Raw genomic sequence first — 23,951 nt, 5'->3', positions numbered from 1 at the left:
GGCAAGGGCAGTTCTTTGCCCCGTAGGCCATTTTGTGCCAAAAAGACAAACTTCCAAATGGAAATGTCTTAGAAGCCCAACATTCTCTCGGGATCAATTGGTGCAGCCAGGAGCAATTGTGCCTCACGTCAACAGAATTCTAAGTTATTTAAATGCCATATTCTCTAGGTCTATGAAGTGTTTGAAGATTACCTGTCCATCTGACCTATGTATCTGTAAATCTGGATAACCTAACTAACGTAACTATAGAGACGACAGGCATAGGCGACCATAAATCTATAAATCTTATCTACCGAAATAACCTAAGGACTAAGGCTTCACGTAAATAAGGTAAACAGTCTATAAGCAAATGTATGGTGAAGAACGATGACTTCAAAATTGTGACAATACACAAGATATTTATAACAGAGGTAGGAATATATAGTGCGATATGCAATATGACAATAATCTTAAATATATATCAATATACCAAATATCCTAACAGAAGTAGAACATATATAAAGTATGACAGATATAAATTTACATTTGTATCGATATAAAAATGTTTCAAATAAGAGTAGAAATATATGTACATTATAACAAATATAGTTCTGTATTTGTATCAATATACAAATTATCTTAAACAGGAGTATAAAAATAGTTTACATTTGTATCAACATATAAGAATCTATAACAGTACAAATTACAGTGCAAATTGTCTAAGGTTGCTATTTTACCAAGTTTGTTTACTAGTATATACAATGATTTACCATCATATCTTATACCTATCCGTTCCATTTCTTCCGCCCCCCCCCTTTTTTTTTTTTTTACAATACTGAGTTAATATTTTCTTCCACCCGCAACCCTACAACCGTCATCCATAACCCTGAGAATTATGAAACCTAAGGGAGAAGGGGCGTCGTTTTCTTAGAATTGCTTCCTGCCGTTTAGGGGGTGATGTTATCTCTGTTGGGTACTGTGAGAAAGCTCAGATAGTTAAATCTCAGTTAGACTAACTGTAGGTTCTGCAGCAAGTTTTAGAGTAATGGGTAAGATTGTCTGAAATTCTGGCAAGAAGTGTAGTATGATGATGATTACCATGGCATCATTCTGGATTGGGTAGAGTTGTTGTTGTTGGGGCCCCATCTTCCTTCTGGTGACTTCTGAGATTGCTATTGGAAAAACTTATTTGTTATCAAAAATGGGAGGTTTGGATTTAAAGAGGACATAGCATGTAAGAAAGGATTCTGAGAAATCAAGAGTAAGCATGGAGAGAATTAGAATTTAGAAGACAATGGTCCCTTTTTATTGGTTTCCTTCTGTCTCACACCAGAGGGCTCTTCTGATATGGGACTGAAGAATCTCTTAAACTTTTCTTTTAGCAATATGCTTGGGTTTAGAGAAGGAGTGAGCCAATTCCATCTCCAAAGCCAGCTTGGCTATAATTGAATTGGAACCACAACTTTTCTAGATTGATAGAGAGAAAGATGTTAGACAGTGAGATTTTACCATGTGTAGATTGGTACCAATAGATTCTTCCTTTCTGCTGTAAACATCCGGATATCCAAGGCCTTATGAGTTTTGGAAGATGGGTATTTCCATTATCCTGGAAAGACAAAAACAGAACCCTACCCCACCCTTTGATTGTTAAATTTTTCTTACAACTTGTAGAGATGTCACATTGGTGGATGATCTTTTACTTCTCTTCATCAAGGGGTTTTTCCTGTTCGAATCGGATTTTTATTAATTTTGTTGGTATCCATAGCTTTTCTTCTCCTGCAGAAACAAAGGCAAAACCCCTTCCCCAACGTAGAACATATCCAGGTTTCCATTCTGAGGTCAGCACATCCTTGAAATAAACTGGTTGGTTTAGCTCAGGAGTTTTGTCTATCGTCCAATGTCTCTCCGCAGCTGTTGTTCCTTTCTCATTAGCATTGAGAAAATTCAAGGTTAATAAAGCACTATGCAGTCTATTTCTAGGAGTCATTGTTACCTGTTGCTGTTTATTTAGCATATCCTTTAAAGTTCGATTGGATCTCTCTATGACTGCTTGGCCTGTGGGATTATGTGGTATACCTGTAACATGCTTTATATTGTAATAAGCAAAGAACTGTCTCATTTTATTGGAGACATATGCTGGGGCATTGTCTGTCTTAATTTGTACAGGTATTCCCATGATGGCCATAACTTCTAATAGGTGTGTAATCACAGAATCAGCCTTTTCAGAACTCATAGGAGTTGCCCATTGAAATCCTGAATAGGTGTCAATGGTATGATGTACATACTTTAATCTTCCAAATTCTGCAAAATGAAACACATCCATCTGCCAAATTTCATTTCTTTGTATACCTTTTGGATTACTCCCTGCAGGTAATGGAGTTTGGTTATAGATGGAACAAGTAGGACATTTTTTCACAATATCCTTAGCCTGTTGCCAAGTGATGGAGAAATCCTTCTTCAAACCTTTGCTATTTACATGGTGTTTCTTATGACATTCTGAAGCTTCTAGCACATTACCTATTAGTAACTGATCAATCTCATCATTACCTTGTGCTAAAGGTCCTGGTAGACCTGTATGGGATCTGATATGTGTTATATATATAGGATGTTCCCTTTTTCTGATGATTTCCTGCAATTGTATGAATAATGAAGTTAATTCTGTATTATCAGGAATAAATTCAGCAGTTTCAATATGTAAAACAACTCTCTCTGCATATTGAGAGTCAGTGACTATATTGAAGGGTTCTGTGAAGTCCATCAGTACCATAAGAATGGCATACAGTTCTGCCTTTTGTACAGAGCTATATGGACTTTGTACCACTTTACTTAAGTCTCCTGATTTATATCCTGCTTTCCCTGATTTATTTGCATCAGTGTAGAATGTGAGGACTCCAGAAATTGGCTTTTGTCGTACAATGTGAGGAAGGACCCATTCAGTCTTCTTTATGAATTCTATTCTCTTGCTTTTGGGATAGTGGTTGTTAATCTCTCCCAAAAAGTTACTGCAGGCTCTCTGCCAGTATTCATTATCTTTCCATAGTGATGAAATTTCCTCATTAGTTAATGGTACTACAATTTCTGCTGGGTCCATTCCTGTCAACTGACGAAGTCTTAATTTACCCTTTTGAATCAAATCAGAGATCTTTTCTATATAAGTCTTTAATTTCTTATTTGGTTTACGTGGTAGGAATATCCATTCCAATATAATATCTTCCCTCTGCATCAAAATACCTGTTGGGGAATGTCTGGAAGGGAATATGACAAGAATGCATTTAAGTTCTGGATCCACACGATCCACATGTGCTTCTCGAATTGTCTTTTCTACTAGAGCCAATTCCTTCTCAGCTTCGGCTGATAATTCTCTTGGACTATTTAATTCTTTGTCCCCTTCTAGAGTATTAGCCAAATTTTTTAGTCCATCTTTGGGTATTCCCATGATACCCAGTAAGTTGGAAATGCTTCCTAATAACTTTTGAAAATCATTAAGAGTCTTCAATCTATCTCTTCTTAGTTGTACCTTTTGGGGTCTAATTTTTTGTAGCTCTATCTTATATCCTAAGTAATTAATAGAATCTCCTCTTTGTATTTTTTCAGGAGCAATTTGCAGTCCCCAGCGAGGCAAAACTTTTTTTACTTCTTCAAACATGCTTTCTAATGTATCTAACTTTGGATCAGCTAATAGGATATCATCCATATAGTGATAAATTATGGATTGTGGAAACTTTACACGAATTATCTCTAATGGTTTCTGCACAAAGTATTGACACAAAGTAGGGCTGTTTAACATTCCCTGTGGGAGGACCTTCCATTGATATCTCTTGACTGGCTGAGAATTATTATAATTAGGTACTGTGAAGGCAAACTTTTCTCTATCATTTTCCTGTAAGGGTATGGTAAAGAAACAGTCTTTTAAGTCAATAACTATTATAGGCCATTCTTTTGGTAGCATAGAGGGCAAGGGGATCCCAGTCTGTAGGGAGCCCATTGGCTGAATTACTTTATTAATAGCTCTCAGATCTGTCAGCATTCTCCAATTACCAGATTTTTTTTTAATAACAAATACAGGAGAATTCCAAGGGCTGGTAGATTCTTCAATGTGTTGAGCATTTAACTGCTCTTGAACCAGCTGTTCTAAAGCTTGTAGCTTCTCTTTTGTCAAAGGCCATTGTCCAACCCAGACAGGTTTATTAGTTAGCCATTTTAAAGGTAAGGCAGTTGGTACTTCTGAGAGTTCAACAACAGTCGTGCTCTGTTTGTGAACAGCCTGAATGGTTGGTGACTGATTTTTATAGCATGTTATGATATTATTCCTAGAAACATGCATTGGTCTGTATTCCTTTTCTGAAAGTGTAGGAATTTTAATCTGGGTATTCCACTGTTCTAACAGATCTCGGCCCCAAAGATTTACTGCTACATTTGCTACATATGGCTTCAGCCTTCCTCTCTGTCCTTCTGGCCCTATGCATTCAACCCATCTCGAACTCTGTTTTATCTGAGATAGGGTGCCAATCCCTAACAGTTGGACATCTACCTCTTGAAGAGGCCAATTCGGATGCCATGATTTTGGTGTAATTATAGTCACATCTGCACCTGTGTCTACCAGGCCCTCCAGAACCAGGCCATTAATTCGAATTCTAAGCTTTGGTCTTTGTTCATTTATGGAAGTCTGCCAAAATATTTGTTTTACAGTGTTCTTTGTAAACTGTGATCCATCTATCAAAGCTGTTTTATCATCCATTGCAGTATCGGTTTTTACATTAAGCATTGGTTTATTCAGTTGTCCTGGAGAGGAATTTCTTCCACAGTGGCTGGGAATGTTCGTACTACATTTGATTTGGGGGCCTGCAAGAGGCCCCCTGAGGCGTTTCCCGCCAGTAAAGGGTTGCCTCGTATATCTATTTTTGATCTGCACTCATTGGTCCAATGTTGGCCTTTGCCACACCTTCTACATAATCCAGGAGGTGGTTGGGGTCTCCTGTTTAGGCTATTCCTAGAAGGAGTATTACTTCTAGGAGTACCCCACGTACAGTTTTTACTTATATGCCCTGGTGTACCACACTTAAAACATTTGGTAACACGGGGCCTTCTTTCACCTCTGGGATTTGTCTCTCCTATCCAAGCCTCATTACTGTAGTTAAGAGACTGAACACCATTAGTGTACTGAATCCATTCTTCCAAAGGAGCTGATCTGATCTTTAGTGGTGTAAGTATTCTTCTGCATTCTGCATTAGCATTGTCGAATGCCAAGGACTCAGTTAATACTTTTCTTAATTCTTTATCTGATATAGCTTTTGTTATAGCTGTGTTCAGCCTTTGTAAAAAATCAGTGAAAGATTCATGTGGTCCCTGAAATATCTTTGTGTATACCTCAGTTGGTTTTCCAGGTTCTGGAATTTTTCCCAAGCATTTAGAGCTGCTGTACGGCATAGGGATATTGTATGCTCATCATAAGTGGCTTGTACGTTCCTGTCAGCAAAACATCCCTCACCAAGTATTTGATCTTGGGAGATCACAAAACCTCTGAGTTTACCTTGTTGTTCTAAATTTTTTGCCTCTTCTCTCAACCAGCTCTTCCACTGTAGCTGCTGGCTATATTCTAGAACAGCTGAAATTAACTGATGCCAGTCATCTGGGATGATTCTATGTGAGGTAGACCATGAATTTAACATCTGTTTTACGTATGTGGATTGTATCCCATATGTAACTACTGCTTCCTTTATATTTTTAAAGTCCCTTGTTGAAATTGGTTGTAATGTATATGTCATATATGGCTCGGGGTGTGTGTCATCTGCTGGCTTCTCATGGACGATAACAGGATAAGCCATTGTATGAGAGCTGTTTGGAGATGTTACAACCTCTATGGTCTTGACCTTCTGCTTATTAGTTCCCTTGTCATGTTTACTGAGAGTTTCTTCTAGGGCTTGCAAACGAGCACCTAGGGTCTGTTCTAGGGAGTGAACCTCCTCTCTTGCAAGGGACTCCAGATTTCTCATGGAATCATAGACATTTTTATTTTCCTCAGAAGCACATGATTCCATGGACCTTATCTTATCAATTAATGATAATCTTTCTTCCTTATGCAATGTCTGAGTAGCCATAACTTCACTCTGGAGAGTTAGTGTTCTATCCATTAGATATTCATATTTATTATCAATAAAATCAATTTTGGGTACAAGCCTGTTTTGTAAATCCTGATTAGCAGATTCTAGAGAAAGAATCTTTTCCTGTAAGCCTTCATTACTATCTTTTAAAGCAGATTCCAGAAAGAGAATCTCTTTCTGTAAGTCTTCCTTGCCATCTCTTAAAGCAGATTCCAGAAAGAGAATCTTCTTCTGTAAGCCCTCACTGCTATCTTTGAAGGCAGATTCCAGAAAGAGATTCTTCTTCTGTAAGTCTTCATTGCCATCTCTTAAAGCAGATTCCAGAAAGAGAATCTTCTTCTGTAAGCCCTCACTGCTATCTTTGAAGGCAGATTCCAGAAAGAGATTCTTCTTCTGTAAGTCTTCATTGCTATCTTTTAAAGCAGATTCCAAAAGGAGAATCTCTTTCTGTAAGCCTTCATTGCTATCTTTGAAGGCAGATTCCAGGAAGAGAATCTTTTTCTGTAAGCCCTCATTGCTATCTTTGAAGGCAGATTCCAGGAAGAGATTCTTTTTCTGTAAGCCTTCATTGCTATCTTTTAAAGCAGATTCCAGAAAGAGAATCTTTTTCTGTAAGCCTTCATTGCTATCTTTGAAAGCAGATTCCAGAAAGAGATTCTTTTTCTGTAAGTCTTCATTGCTATCTTTTAAAGCAGATTCCAGAAAGAGAATCCTTTTCTGTAAGCCTTCATTGCTATCTTTGAAAGCAGATTCCAGAAAGAGATTCTTTTTCTGTAAGTCTTCATTGCTATCTTTTAAAGCAGATTCCAGAAAGAGATTCTTTTTCTGTAAGTCTTCATTGCTATCTTTTAAAGCAGATTCCAGAAAGAGAATCCTTTTCTGTAAGCCTTCATTGCTATCTTTGAAAGCAGATTCCAGAAAGAGATTCTTTTTCTGTAAGTCTTCATTGCTATCTTTTAAAGCCTGTATCAGTCCCAATAATGACTCATCTTTGTTCTTATTATTAAAGCAGTGTTTGAACACTGTGTGAATTATTACGATGAATGCCAAAATGGTACAGGCCAAATATGCCTGAGGAAGGTCATATATTTCCAGGAGAATGTCATTCATCATACAGGCAAAAAGGTTTTTAAATTCTTGTGAGGTAATGTTGTCAGCCATATTACAAGAATTACTCAAAATTTGTTAGTCAATTTTAAGATGTAAAATTATCAAGTACTTTTACTTGAAATAAAATGCTGGTTTGCTTATCTTACCTTTCTGTGGTATGGGGGGTGTAGTAGCCCTTTTCAACCAGCAGGCGGTGCTGGTACAGCTCCAAAGCAGGGCCTGCTGGCGACCTTGACTGGCGGCAGCTGGAGGCAGATGGCGGGATGGCCAGGAGCCGGGTGCGGATACCTCACTCGCAGCGGTTTTTCACTGGTCTCGGGGCTAAGCTAGGGAGCTGAGACCGGACTAGCTGCTCCCCTTTTCGGGAATGGACTGGTTATATGGAACTTTGCAGGCGGGTTTAGGTACCCGCCAGCCGGGGAACAGGCTGAGGGCAGGAGCCGCCCAGACTTTTGGAATTTGACCCACGTGGGCGCCAGATATTGGGGAAAATTATAAAGGCCACTCCACGTAGTTAAAAGGAAGATTTATTTAGTGGATGACTTACAAATGAAAGAATGGATAGGTCGTGGGGGTCTGGGGAAGGCGTATAGCAATCCAGCGGTGTTCTCTGGAGCTCTGCACAATCAATCTCCACCATCCAGGGTCCAGGCGCAGAGAGAGCGCCCAGAGCGAGCGCTTGCCCATCCAGCTCCTAGGTTTCCAGCACCTCCCCTCGCCCCGCCTCGTAGGCGTGACAGTTGCCAGAGTCTCAATGGGGGTTGGAGCTTCCAGATCCAAGCTGGAATGGCTACCCACTACACTTAGCTTCTCACTCTCTAGAACTGTGAGCTAGGTAAATTTCTATTCTTTTCAGTGAATAGTATGTGATATTCATATATAGCAACAGAATATGGAGTAAAATAGACAACCTCCTGAGTACTTGAAAGACACTGAGCCTTTAAAAATGGCAAAATCGATGCTTTGTGAATTATATCCCTATTTTAGAAAACCTAAGGAATTGTGTAGAGGAAAATATTACAATTAAGGAGACCAAGAATTAATATCCATAGAGGTGGGAAAGAATAGGAGATAATGGTATCATAGAAAGTAAGACAGAAAAGATGTTCCTGGAGTGCTGTGCAGTACCAAGAATCACAGTGAGTGGAGGCTAGAAACAGACTAACTACTGGGTTGAGAACTAGGCTGGAACTGATATCTTAGTAAAAGATCTTTCAGCAAATTGCTAAGAGAAACCAGGGAGCAGTGTAGGAGCAGATTAAAGGAAGTAAGAAAGCAATTATTATTTACTTCTTCTGGAAGTTTTACTGGGTAAGAACGAGCAGACAGGGAGAACATAAATGAGGTAGAAGGTTTCATTGAAAAGCTAATAGGGGGTCTTGTTATCTAACCAATAAAACTACAAAAATGACAATGACTATAATTGAGGTAATTTAGACTTCTTAAAAGGACTTATGTAATTTTACCCCCTGGTATCACACAACCCCTTCTCTATTACTTAGTATCAATTTGAAATATTTAATGCTTTCCCTATAATTAATGGGCTTTAGCAATAGTTCCTATTTATATTTGATTTCCTACTGACATTTTATATTGCTTCATATTATCTTAATATTTTGATAACATGCCAATGCCATGGAAATCACTTCTCAAGTATGGGGAATTAAATAGTGCATCACATAAAGGAAATTAAATAATGCATCATTTTCTGTCCTTTTAAAATATGTGCTCATTGTTACCAACTTGTAATGAAAAGGAAAGAAGCAATTTCAAAGAAAGTGTCTATGTGACTTAAGCCACTGATTATTTAATGCTTAAGTTTGACTTGTCATTTTCAGTAAGAAACTTTTATCAATTTTGCTTTTAGGTTTTTAAATCTAGGGTTGGTTTTTTTTTTTTTTTTTTTTTTTCATTTTTCTTAGGAATACTAACTCTTACCAAATAGTATAGCCTTATGTTTTTGACAGGTACCTCTTATGTCTCAAATAAGTCCAAAAAGAAAAAAAAGGCAAAAAATAGTGTATATCCCCATACATTAAACTCATTCAAAGAAGTTACGTTTAAGTCTTTCAGATACTCGTTTTTTTTTCTCCTAAAGATAAATATGAAAAACCTGGCACATGTGAGACAAATGTAAACAAACATCTGAGGCATCGGAAACAAATGTAAACAATCCTTCAAGATCTTTACCCAGAAAAAAAAATCTTTTTTACACAATGAAAAGAATAACCTTCTCTCAGACACACTATTTCTCCAGAACTCACAGAAGTGGTACCAATTGGGTAAAGAAGTATCCAGGCTCTGTTTCAGCAACAAAAGCACAGGTTATGAACTGAAATATTTCACTACACCTAATGCTCAATGTTTTTGTTGGTTTCCCCTACACTTCTATTTTTGGCTTTCTTTCTTTTTCCTTTTTAAACATGATTTCTTTATTGATTCTTTGTGATCATGCACCCCAATTCTGCTTATCTCTCAATTCCCTCATATCCACCCCTCACCCTTGCAGAATGCCCCCCAAAAGAAATTTTAAAAAATTAAAACCAAAACTAACAAAAAAGAACTAAAAAAAACCTTTTCATTCCTCCATCTTTCCACTCCCTCTTCATTCCTCTTAGTGGCTTTGGGAGCTAGGGTGTGTTACACAGCATACCCTTTTGCCCAATCAGCCTTACTTGTAGATGTTCATTGCAATGAGTCATTGGTCTGGTTCTAGGCTTCTGGTTTCTGGTACACCAACATCACTGGGCCCTCACTGAGACTCCTCTTGGATATCTTATGGCTGCACAGAGTCATGGAGATCCTGTGGGTATCATTCCACAGGACCACGTCCCTTCATGCGCTCCAGCAGGACACTGATGGGGTAGATGTTAGGGTGGGCCAGCCAAAGGCCCTGGATGTGGGTCTGGGTGGCAGCTGAGCTGGTCAGTCCTGGCCTCTGGGGCCCCACCCCTCCCTCAGGTGAGGAGCGGAGCCAGCTCTTCTACACCTTCGCCATCAGGGTCAGTCCTCCCAGGCTGGTGGTGAGGTGGTGGGGCCTCAAATCACCACATGAATACTTGTGCAACCAGTCTCTCAGGGGCAAAGCTCCTGCAGACTGTATCTCAGTTGCCAAGGACCAGTGGACCTCAGGACAGCACAAAATACCAGGCAGCCTGCCTGCTCTCTTCTCTTTCATAATATTGACAATTCTTCTGGCAGTTTTTTTTTTAAAGAAAAATTTTTTATTCATTTTACATACGTATCACAGATTCCCCTCTTCCCTCCTCCCACCAGTCCAGCCTCCCCTCCCCCCAACCCTTCCTCCCAACCCCCCACCCAATTCCCTCCTACATTCCCTACTCCATGGGGAGTCAGTAGAGCCTAGTGCATTCAGTAGAGGTAGTTCTAAGCCCCTCCACCTGCCTCAAGGCTGTGAGAGGTGTCCCACCATAGGTAGTGGGCTCCAAAAAGCCTGCTCAATGCAGGCAGTTCTTAGTTTCACTTTGTCAGTCATGCATGGAACAGATATGATCATTCCTGGAAACCCCATATTTTTCTCCAATATTTTCCCCTAAAATTCTTTGGGAACTGATGCTTCTCAGGTTTCTTATAGAAGGCTTAGGAATGCAGGACCCTTTTGTAGGACAAAGTTAGAGAAATAAAAGCTAACTGTATGCAAGCAATTTATGGCAAATCTCCCCAATTTCTCTACATATGCTTTAAGTTTTGGACGATATTGTAGTTCTTGAAAACGTGTGCCATGCCTATGTTTGTGAGTTCAGGATGTTGTTTTAATGGGAAAAAACATATTTGTTTTTCCAATGGTTATGTTGTACCCGTTTTGCAAAACCCCTAGAGACTGTGAAGGCCTAGACTTGACTTTACAGGCTCCACCTTAAGGAAAGGGCCACCATCTCATACCACCTGCTGTACTCAGTTCCAAGAAGGACCTCAGGAATGTACCATGACAACTCGAACAGATACAGAGCAGTATCCTCACGCAGACATCCTGTCTGGTTTATGGTCCTTGAGGATATCTAGATAACCCTGCTGAGCAGTCCAGACAATCCTGTTCAGCAGGTTGTGGTTTTGAGCCCAAAGTCTAGACCAATAGTTTCAAAAAATCACTTTGCACCATATTCCTTCTACCCAGTCCCAAGTTGCCAATTCCTGGCTTGTGGTTTTTCCCTATAAAAGCTCTCTATACCTAGGCTCATGGCTGCCACCACATTTCCTTCCATCTGCTGTGCAGTGGCCCAGGTTGAACCTGAATAAAAGGACCCTTATGTGCTTGCATAGGAAACCAGCTCCTTGGTGGTCTTGTTGTACCCATTTTTCGGAACCCCAGAGACCACCAAGGAGCCAGTTTCCCTAAAATGGAGCCTGTAAAATCAAGTCTAGACCTTCACAGTTAATCCTGGAAGGTAGAAAAAAACATGCTTGTTTTTGAAGTATGGCCACTTGTATAAAACTCATCTGGTGGTCAAACAATTCTTCCACCAATGCACTGTCCCTGTCTCAGGCTACAGCAGGACCACTGCACCTGAGTGCTGAACAGGATTATCTGGACTGCTCAGCAGGATTAACTAGATATCTTCAGTTCAGGATGTCTGCAGGATGACAGTGCTCTGTATCTGTTCAAGTTGTCCTGCTGGAGCGCATGAAGGGACTGGTCCTATGGAATGATACCCACAGGATCTCCATGACTCTGTACAGCCATAGGATATCCAAGAGGAGTCATTGTTTTGAGCACCAAGGACATCAACTCAGACCCTGGCTGCAGTAAGGCCATAGACCCAGACATGGGCATCAGATACAGCTCTGTCCCAGAGGTTACCATGGCACTGGGCGGCAGCCCAGGCCACTCAGATTGGTATGGCCCCTGGGGCATCACAACCCTCAGACACCTACATGGCCACAGGGAGCTACCCAGGTAATAGGCATCCTTGTGGCCCTTCGTGGCAACATGGACCTAGGGTGTCAACACAGACCCTGGCTATGGTAGGACCACAGACCCAGACATGGCCCCTGGCAGCAACCTGGGCTAGGATGTTACCATGGCCCCTGGTGGCGAGCAGGGCACCCACATCAGCCCCCTCCTCACTGCTCTCACTTCTTCAGTCATGCCTCTTCCCATAACACATGAACCCTTCTGTTTCTTTCTCTCCTATTTCTCCACCACACATTTGCTCATCATAATGGCATCCATCTCCTCAGTGGGTCTGTGGATATCTTCCCGCCAGCCCAAGCCTTGCGGACCCAGGCTGGTCTGTGGATGGCTAGCATCCACCTGAGTAGGGTTGTGCTGTGGGACGGTCTGTATGTCAAATTGCTCTGATGGGTCAATAAATAAAACACTGATTGGTCAGTGGCTAGGCAGGAAGTATAGGTGGGACTAACAGAGAGGAGAAAAGAAAGAACAGGAAGGCGGAAGGAGTCACTGCCAGCCACCACCATGAAAAGAAGCATGTGAAGACACCGGTAAGCCACAAGCCACATGGCAAGGTATAGATTTATGGAAATGGATTAATTTAAGCTATAAGAACTAGATAGCTAGAAGCCTGAGCCATTAGGCCAAACAGTTTAAATAATATAAGCGTCTGTGTGTTTATTTTATAAGTGGACTCTGGGACTGGTGGGGCTTGGCGGGAGCTGCAGAGAAATTCTCCAGCTACAGGGTTGTCTTTCTCTAAAACTTCTGGGCTTAGTTAAGTCATCTTCACAGTGGGAACTCATTTTTGTACAATTGTGAGTGAAGATCAAAGAATGTTACATTTTTAAGGATGTTAAGTGTTGTGAACTTGTCGGATATCTTTTGCGAGCCTTGATATAAGGGTTTGTCCAGACTCTTAGTGTATCTTGTTATGCTGTGTTCCCTTGATATCCTTGGAAGACCTGCTCTTTCTTGAAGGGAAATGAAGGTGCAGTGGATCTGAGGGAGAGGGGGTGGGGGTGGGAGCTGGAGTGGAGGGATAGTAGTCTGTGGTTGGAATGTATTATATGAGCAAATAAATAAAAAAGACAAAAAGAAGTTATAATACAACAGCAAGAAGAAAAATTGATTTTTCTACGCTCTAATCACTTGACTCAGTGGGTACATCTAGAACTTGGACAGTGTGGTGTGTCAGAGGCAGAACACTTTTTACCATACCAGCTCTTCCTTCTTTCTGTTAGAAATGCTCCATCTCTGTGTATTAAAAATACTTCTGAGATAAGCCTTCTAAGAATGTTTTATCCCTGGTGACAATACCTGCCACCTACCAGCTCTTTTGTAGGTTACATCCAACCTAGAAGTAGCGTCTCTGTGCCTTGAGTCAAGGAAAAGTCTGTGGCCATTTTAAATATAGTAGAATACAATAGAAAGGCACTTGACTTCAAAGGCTGACCCATGAAGTGTGACACATCTTCTGCCAGATTCCCAGAAACATTTGAGATTGGAGAACTATACCACTATGGAAGAACTGAGTGATTCAAGACCAACAGTTTGCACAGAAACCAGGCTGTGTGAGGAAGACATATTCAGACACCTTGGTCAAGGTTGTGGTCTTTGACCAAAACAACTGAGGGACCAGATATGTAGCCTCCAGATAATGAGTCCAACTACTGAGTCCCCCTTGCCTTTGTATCCTTCTGGACAGGAAACAAGTCCTCTATACTACAGGCTGACTGAAAGAATCCTCAGAATCATGAGACTGATAAAACAGTCATTGCTTTGAGCACCAAGTGTTAAGGAAGTTCATTACATGCCAGTAGTAACCAGACAAATAAAAAAACAGAGTCATAGAAATCTGTGGACTGTATAATGTTTAATAGTGCTGAGTTCTTGGGTAGTCCTGTCTGCCCTTTTTCCAAATCAGCAGCAACAATGGCCCGTCCTTTACCTTAGATATAGCTCCCCAGATGATGACTGCTTTAAACTATGAAGTGCCCACAAGGATTCAAACTGAATTTTGCATGTGCCACTTACGTTGTTAACTTCTTGGCAGATTGTACCAACATGTGCTTTTTTTTTCTTTTCTTTGTTTTCTATTTGCTATGAGTGAGATTGAACCGAAGACCTCAAACATGCAAAGCAAGTGCTCCACCACTAAACTACAGCCCTAGCCCTACATTTGCTTTTGAAAAGAAGTCAACTTATCTTTCCCCACTTGACTTTCTGCTGCTTCAGTGACAACAGTTGCCCTCACTTCCCGATTCCCCTGGCACTGCCTGAACTGAACTGATGTTACTATGGCACCTCAGAGACAGCAACAGCTGCTGATCTTGGAGGCCCTCTCTTCAAAACTCTGATCATCACTTGGAGCCACTAAGTACTGGAGCCTCTGCTCTGAGCTACACGGTAACCAAAACTGGCTCCATTTTTTCCCCTAGCCCTGGAGTACAATGGCTGTATAGTTTCTTCTGGGAAACATTGTCCCTCAACTCAGGTCAGACCATCCTCTGGTTGCACTTACACTTCCTTACACTATTGTAATTGTTCCCCTGTTTCAAATATCTCTTGGTTGAAATATCTGTTGTAGATTGTATTCCAAATTATCCCCATCTAATAGAGCGATGACTATTACCTGGACATAAACCAAGCAATAAAGCTACCAGGAGCATGAGATTTTTTTTTTTTTTTTTTTTTTTTTTTTTGCTTATTATTTTGGTTTTTTTTTTTTTTTCTTAATTCAGCAGACTTTTATCAAGCATCTACAAACAGAAGCGTTTACTTGGCTTTGAAAATAAAAAGTGTATCCTACACAGTCCTTTTTATTTTCAGGGAAATAAAGGGATATGAAAAGCCAACTTTAATTGGATTAAGTACCCATCAGATTGTTCGCAATCTAGCATATCACTTGGCAGCTCATTGATCAATACCAAAAGCTGTCTTGTATTGCATTTATCTCTATTAGTTTTAATTGCTTTGGGCATGTGTCCTGGTTTTTTTTTTTTTTAAGTTTGGCTCTTAAAATGAAGATACATTTATTGTGACTCACTCACTTTTATCTTTATCAAAAGATGTAAGTAACTCCACGACTTATAAACACCAAATTATTAGCCAGAGTGGGTTAGTAAATATGATTTCTTCATTTAAATGTCTTTGTGATAACTTGAAAGGGCATATTCCAAAAATATTTGGTAAAATGGATGAAGAGTGAGGGGAAACTTGTGAACAAGTTATGATAAATATAGCTTTAAAATGTTTTAGAATTATTTTTTGAAGAAAAAAATCCACATTCTCTCTTCTGCTTGAAAATGTCCCGTAAGAGAAGGAAAGGCCTTATTCAGTCACTAGCTTGTATTCTAATCTTGTTTGTTCAGAGACCAGCTTTTTTTAAATGGTCCTTTCCTCTGCCTCCCTTTGCCTGAGACACTTGCTGGCACGTATAAAACTAGCAAAGTGAAAATGATAAATTTATTATGAGAATATTTTTGGATCTCAACAACATGAGGAATACATTGGATTTAGGGCTATTGGAACCAGGGTATTACATGTTTTAGATCTCTGGCTATTTTCTCTACTTTCTGTACTTCTGTGTCATTTTTTTTAATTTTTTTTTTATTTTTTATTTTTTGCCATTGATGCCACTAGTTGATAGCAAGTAAAGCAGGGTTTTATGGGGATGGTAATAAATTTGTTTGATGAAATTTATGTCCTATTGATAAAATGCTCCTTCCCAGCAATATAAGGATGGATAATCAGCCAAAAGGAAAATTATATGTGATTTAGTTACAAATTATATTCTGCTGTAAACAGAAACCCTAAAGTAGAATACTCTTAGATGTGCTACTCAAGGAGATGATACATCATACTATTAACTTTCAATACAGAGACAGGTTTGCAAAAACTAATGATGTGTATTTAGAAATAAAATAATATTGCAGAGAAAACATAGGTACCAAAATAAATTACGAGCATATTCCAAGAGGCAAGGGAGGGTTTTAATATGAACATATTATTATTTTAATATGAACATAATTATATAAAAAAATAATTTTTAAAAATGGTTCTAGGCCACAAGAATTCATAGCAAAGGTGGTATCAGTCTGAGGCTGAACAGGCAGCTGATGCGTAGATGTCTTTGTTATAGAAGTGTGTGTGTGTGTGTGTGTGTGTGTGTGTGTAAGGTTGTGATGGCCTTTATACCAAGTTGTAGTTCTAGGAGGGTCTTTTCTGATAGCTGCTGTTAGACAACTATGGTTGAAAATCATTCTTTAGATGTCTCAAAATGTCGCAGCACGGGCATGTGGGTTCATGCAAATCCGTGGAAAGAAAACTCAGAAGCACCTTAAGAATGAATTTAGCTTTTTTTCTCAGCTGCAGGGGGGAATCCAGTCTCTAAGGACTGAAAACGTTTCCTTTGCCCAGGGTGTTTTTGTTTTTCTCTTTATTTACAGTTTAGCCAGTTGATTTTCATATATTCGAAACAACCTGAAATAAGTTCCTTAAAAACTACAATGCCAAGTGCAAATTCCTCCATTCATCAGGTACCACAGTTTTCCAGGGGTTCCTTATTGGTGAAATTATTTTGGCTACTCCACGTAGTTAAAAGGATATTTATTTAATGGCGTAACTCACAAATTAAGTGATAGGTAGGTCGCAAGGTCTAAGGAAGGTGTATCGCAGTCCAGCGGTGTTCTCTGGAGCTCTGCTCGGACTGAAAGAGCGCTGGCCCATCCAGCTCTCCGGTCTCCAGGCGCCTCCCCTGGCCCCGCCTCATAGGTGTGACAGTTGCCAGAGTCTCAATGGGGCTTGGAACTTCCAGATCCAAGCTGGAATGGCTACCCACTACAGTTCCTGAACCAAGTTTTGTATAGGCCTTTGTATCCTAGGGAGACTCTGAGACAAGACTCACAGAGGGCGACAAGGGAAACAAAAGGTGTCTGCTAAACAAAAGGTGGATTAGAGCCAGGTGCTACTCTCTGGAGCCCAGGCCAGGTGGAGCCCAGTGGGGAGTGCAGCCACACTTAGAGCCTTCTGGCCTTTATATTTTTGTTAGTTTTGGTACAAAGGATTCCATTTTTATTCTGAAAATTTTCGCAGTTAATAAATATAAACAAGTAAGAATGTTTAGACTCTTTCTGCTGAAAAAGACCAAAAAAACCACCCGCCCCACACCACCTCTTTGGGAATGTGGGCGTCGTATTCTTAAAATTGCTTCCTGCTGGGTATGGGCGAAGTTATCTTTATCCTGAAAGAAAAATGTAGGTTAATTGTCAAATTCTAGGAAAGGTAACTATATCCTTCATTATTATCCAGTCTATGTATAAAGCCAAAGTTCAGGGTTTATCTCAAGTCCTTATTCAAGTAGTCTTTTGAGACTGGATCATCTCAGCTAGTCATCTCAAAATTGCTCTGAGCACCTTGTAGTTCAAAGCTGATCTGTAGATGATGTTTGTCAGCTTAGTGATATTATTATTGTCCACGTGGAATTGTTGCTGTTGTGGGGCCCCATCTTCTTCCTGGAGACTTCAGTTGATGTTAGGCCTGGCCATGATTTCCTGCAGAAAACTGATAAAAGACTCGAACACAAAGACATATATATGCAGCTAATTGAAGCCTTTTTTCTAGAATTAGTTAGTACTCTATATGACCATTCATATTGTTGTGCCCAGATCGTGACCCCCAGAGAGACCACCAAAGACGAGCATGCCGGAATGCAAAAGCAAGGTTTAATCCTGGATATCCAAAAGCAATACAAGCCTAGGCAGGGACTTCGTCCAATACATCCAACGCAGTGGAGGCTGGAGGAAGCGCCCACCTGTCTGCAAGCTCAGTTTTTAAAGGGAAAAATCACAAGGTTACATCATTTAGGGGGTGCTAGTACGGGTACAATTCTGATTGGCTTGTGTCTAGGAATTCCAGAAATCACAATTCAGTTTTCCTTCTAAGGAAGTAGTTGCCCACCACCATTTTTCATTGGCTGCCCCCAGATGGGGGCATCTGGTGATTACCCAGTCACTATGGAAACTAGGGTTGGGACATTCTATGGTCAAGCAGTTGCCTAGGGGGCTAGGGAGAGGACATTCCATAGTCCGGCAGCCATTACCTCCTGACTACCTTCACTATGGAAACTAGGGTTGGGACATTCTATGGTCAAGCAGTTGCCTAGTGGGCTAGGGAGAGGACATTCCATAGTCCGGCAGCCATTACCTCCTGACTACCTTGTGACTCTGTACTTTTACACTTCCTGGTTTCTGGAATCTGAACTGACTGGTCTCAGTAACTTCTGGCCTGTTCCAGTAACTTATGGCCTGTAGCTAAAAGGAGCAGTCTTAGGCCTTTACAGTCTTAGGCCTTTAGTTTTTGGGGTGAGAGCATTTTGGTCTTATTTTGGTTCCACAATATCTTAACAAAGTTTAAAATGTATATATATATATATATATATATATATATATATATATTAATCTTGTAAATTTTGATATAAAATTTATACTTTAAGAAAAGTTTAAAGAATCAGAATAGAATCAAAGAGTTGAGATTAGTAATAGAATTGTCCCTTAATTAATTTGGCTTTTGTCCTGTCCCATAGCAGAAAATGGCTCTTTTATTCTGGCATGATACAGGGAGTTTGTATTTTCCTTTTAACAACATGCTTGAGTTTAAAGAAGGAGAGAGCCATTCTCCAACTCCAAAGTCAGCTTTAAATTTTAATTGAACTGGGACTATTATAAGACCAATAGTGTTAAATCTTTAGAGAAAAGCAGAAACAAACATTTAGGAAGACATAAAATTTTTTTAGATAATATATATACCCATACGCCATTTCACTCTTTTCCTGGGATAGATGATTTGTCCCTTTTCTTCAGTTGTCTCATTTGTCTTGTGTTCTTCAGATTCCTTAACCTTCATTCTCCTAAAAGACAAAAACAAAAACCTTTCCCCAAGACTAATTTTTGGGGATGTTCCTTTTTGGCAAGTTATTATCTGATTAAATGAAAAGGCATGTGTCACTGGTACAAGTTAGTTTAAATTGGATGTTCATGCTGGTTGATGAACTATCCTCTCCTCTAATTAAGAGGTTTCTCTTGTTCAAATCGAACCTTTATCAATTTTGATGGTACCCACAGCTTATCTTCTCCTGTAGAAACAAAAGCAAAACCTCGTCCCCAACGTAATACATACCCTGGTTTCCATTCTGAGGTCAGCACATCCTTAAAGTATATAGGCTTTAATATAGTATATAGATTTAATTCTGTAGTTTTTTCTATTACCCAATGTCTCTCTGCAGCTGTTGTTCCTTTCTCATTGGCATTCAGAAAATTCAAAGTTAATAGAGCATTATGCAGTCTATTTCTGGGGGTTTTTGTTACTCCTTTCTGTTTATTTAGCATATCCTTTAGAGTTCTGTTTGATCTTTCTGTAACTGCTTGACCTATAGGATTATGTGGCATACCTGTAATATGCTTTATTTTGTAATAAGCAAAAAACTGTTTCATTTTAACAGAGACATATGATGGAGCATTGTCAGTTTTGATTTGTGCAGGTATACCCATGATGGCCATAACTTCTAGCAAATGAGTGATTACAGAATCAGCTTTTTCAGAACTCAGAGCAGTTGCCCATTGAAATCCTGAATAAGTATCAATGGTGTGGTGTACATATTTCAGTTTTCCAAATTATGCAAAGTGAAACATGTCCACTGCCAGATTTCATTCCTCTGAGTACCCTTTGGGTTACATCCTGCTGGTAATGGCGTTTGATTATAGAAGGAACAAGTAGGACATTTCTTTACTATTTCTTTGGCTTGTTGCCAGGTTATGGAAAAATCCTTTTTTAAACCTTTACTATTGACATGATGTTTTTTATGAAATCCTGAGGCCTCCAGCACATTTCCTATCAATGATTTATCAATCTCATCATTGCCTTGTGCTAAAGGGCCTGGCAGACCAGTATGAGATCGAATGTGAGTTATATATAAAGGATGACTCCTTTTCCTGATTGTATCTTGTAATTGAATAAATAGTGAAGTTAATTCTGAAGCATCAGGGATAAATTCTGCAGTCTCAATATGTAATACCACTCTTTCAGCATACTGAGAGTCAGTTACTATGTTGAGAGGTTCTGAAAAATCCATTAATACCAACAGAATAGCATACAATTCTGATTTTTGCACTGAATTATAAGGACTTTGAACCACTTTACTTAAATTTTCTGATTTGTAACCTGCCTTTCCTTGTTTGTTGGCATCTGTATAAAATGTACGAACTCCAGATATGGGTTTTTGCCGTACAATTCGAGGCAAGATCCAATCAGCTCTCTTTATAAAATCAATTCTGTTGCTTTTGGGATATTTGCTGTTAATTTTTCCCAAAAAATTACTGCAAGCTCTTTGCCAATGTTTACTTTCTGTCCATAATTTTTCAATGTCCTCCTTAGTTAAAGGTACGACAATTTCTGCTGGGTCTATTCCTGCTAATTGACGAAGTCTCAGTTTTCCTTTGTAAATCAAGTCAGAGATTTTTTCCCCATAAGTTTTTAATTTTTTATTTGGTTTATTTGGTAAAAATATCCATTCCAATATAACATCTTCCCTCTGCATTAATATTCCAGTAGGGGAATGCCTAGAAGGTAAAATAACCAAAATGCAATCCAGCTTTGGATCAATACCATCCACGTGCCCTTCATGTACTTTCTTTTCTACCAAGGCCAATTCTTTCTCAGGTTCAGGTGATAATTCTCTTGGACTATTTAAGTCCTTGTCACCTTCTAAGGTTTTGAACAAATTAGTCAGTTCATCATTTTTTACCCCAACAATAGTTCGTAGATGAGAAATATCTCCAAATAATCTTTGAAAGTCATTAAGAGTCTGTAGTCTATCTCTCCGAATTTGCACCTTTTGGGGTCTAATTTTTTGTAGCTCTATTTTATATCCTAAATAATTAATAGAATCTCCTCTTTGTATTTTTTCAGGAGCAATTTGTAATCCCCAGCAAGGCAAAATTTTCTTTACTTCTTCAAACATTATTTCTAAAGTATCTGCATTTGAGTCAGCTAGTAAAATATCGTCCATATAATGATAAATTATAGATTTAGGAAATTTTTTACATATCACTTCCAATGGCTGTTGTACAAAATACTGGCACAGAGTTGGGCTATTTAACATTCCCTGTGGAAGGACCCTCCATTGAAATCTTTTAACCGGTTGAGAATTATTATAAGTAGGCACTGTGAAAGCAAATCTTTCTTTGTCTTTTTCTTGTAAGGGTATTGAATAGAAACAGTCTTTTAAATCAATAACTATGAGAGGCCATCCTTTTGGTAACAGAGTAGGCAAAGGAATTCCAGATTGTAGAGAGCCCATTGGCTGAATTACTTTGTTAATTGCTCTAAGGTCTGTTACCATTCTCCATTTACCAGATTTCTTTTTAGTAACAAATACAGGAGAATTCCAAGAGCTGGTTGACTGTTCAATATGCTGAGCATTTAACTGTTCTTCTACCAGCTCTTCTAAAGCCTGGAGTTTCTCTGTTGTTAAAGGATATTGCTGAACCCATACGGCTTGTCTGTTAACCATTTTAACGATAGAGCTGTTGGTATCTTTGGAAGATTATCAGTTGTTGTGCCCTGTTCTTGTATAATATGGATGGCTGGTGACCACTCAAAATAATGCCTTCTGATATTTCTCTCAGAAACATGTGCTAGTTTATGATTTGTTTCTGAGATTGGAGGGATTTTAATCTGAGTATTCCATTGTTGCAACAAGTCTCGACCCCACAGGTTCATAGCTATGTTAGCCACATATGGTTTTAATTTCCCTCTCTGTCCTTCTGGACCTATACATTCCAGCCATCTTGCACTCTGTTTCACCTGAGATAATGTCCCAATTCCTAACAGTTGAACGTTTACCTCCTGAAGAGGCCAAGCTGGATGCCAAAATTCTGGTGCAATTATGGTAACGTCCGCACCTGTGTCTACCAGACCAGACAACAAAACACCATTTATTTTTATCGTTAATTTTGGTCTTTGTTCATTAATAGAAGTTTGCCAAAAAATTTTCTTTATGTTTTCTCCTGAATTTTCTATTCTCTCTGTTTCATCATCCTGACCAGCATGATTTATTCCAATAGTCATTTGGTTATTTAATCGTTCAGAGCAGGGATTTCCTCTACAGCTGCAGGAAAGGTTTGAACTGGTTTTGCTATGGGGGCCTGCATGAGGCCCCTCTGGGAGTTTCCCGAAAACTGAGGCAAAGGATTACCCTGTCTGTCCTTTGTTGATCTACATTCGTTGGTCCAGTGTTTTCCCTTACCACACCTTCTGCATACTCCAGAAGGAAGGGGCATTCTGTTGCCATTGTTCCTTGAAGAAACATTGCTTCTAGGAATGACCTGTTTACAGTCCCTTTTAAAATGTCCTTGCTTTCCACACCCAAGACATCTAACACTCCTCAAACCTTTTGAAATTACTTCTCCTACCCACGTATCATCATGCTCATCAACCTCAACATTAATTGTTTCTCTAATCCAATCTTCCAAAGGTGCAGATCTTGCCTTTAATGGCCTGATTATTCTTTTGCATGCTGCATTCGCATTCTCAAATGCCAAAGCTTCAATTATTGCCTTACTAGCTTCTGATTCTGAGACCATTCTGTTTACTGCTGAAGCCAGTCTTTGTAAAAAAATCTGTGAAAGATTCTTTTGGGCCTTGCATAACCTTTGTAAATGACTCAGGTTTTTTTCCTGGTTCCTCAACTCTGTCCCATGCATTCAAGGCTGCCATTCGACATAAAATTAGGGTTTGAACATCATATAAACATTGTGTTTGTACTGAAGCATATTGGCCTTCTCCAATAAGCTGATCCTGACAAACTTGTATTCCTTTATCCCTCCATTGTTTTTCTAAGCTTCTAGCTTCCTCCTTAAACCACGTTAGAAACTGAAGTCTCTGGCTGGGTTCCAGAACAGCTTGTGCAAGGTCCCACCAGTCCTGTGGTACAATCCTATTATATGTTGACCAAGAGTTTAACATTTGCTTTACATATGGGGAATGCATGCCATAAGATACTATTTTAAAATCTCCTTAAACCTCCTTAAACCTTTTAAAATCCAACATTTCAATTGGAGCCCAAATATTTTGTGTAGCCATTTGATCAGGCATCTGCTGTACAGTTACAGGATAAATTAAGGGTGACTGTGTGAAAACAGGCTTTCTTTCTGTAACCTTATGATCCAAACTTGAACCAACTTCACTGTTAATTTCTTCTGTCTGAAGTTTTACAGGTTTAACAAGTTTTTCTAAAGCTGTCATCCTGGCACTTAAATCAACTATCTTTTTAAATAGTAAAATGAGAATAAGCACGGTGATAAACTGCATAATTCCCATAATACTAATCTTTTCATATAGTTGTTCCATTGTCAGACTGCCTAAAATTTCAAACAAAACCCAGTTTTCTTCCAATGTACACAGAAAACCCATTTTTTTTAAAATGTGGAAAAAAATTGTCTTTTAAATAGTTTCCTTTATGACTTACCAAATCTGCATAGAACAGTAGAAATCCGAGTGAATTTCAAAACAGCCACCTAGTGTCCTAGGTGTGATTCCAGAGAGAGAGAGAGAGAGAGAGACAGAGAGACACAGAGAGACACAGAGAGAAAGTGAAAGTGAAAGTGAAGGCATAGCCGGCTAAAGCTTAAATCCAGCCACTTGTTCCCTCTTGAGCCGAGTCAAGGCTTGGCTTTACAGGCAGGGGCCCTGTTTGGCAGGGCAGGCCTGAGTTGTTTGTAGCACTGGCTTTAAGCAAGCAGCTCACAGTTAGTCCAGCCTGAGGCCAAGCAGGCCTAGGTCGGGGCTAG

The sequence above is a fragment of the Peromyscus maniculatus genome, chromosome 20 (assembly GCF_049852395.1).
Source record: "Peromyscus maniculatus bairdii isolate BWxNUB_F1_BW_parent chromosome 20, HU_Pman_BW_mat_3.1, whole genome shotgun sequence".
In the NCBI taxonomy this organism is placed as follows: domain Eukaryota; kingdom Metazoa; phylum Chordata; class Mammalia; order Rodentia; family Cricetidae; genus Peromyscus; species Peromyscus maniculatus.
Note: the sequence above shows the minus strand (reverse complement) of the source record.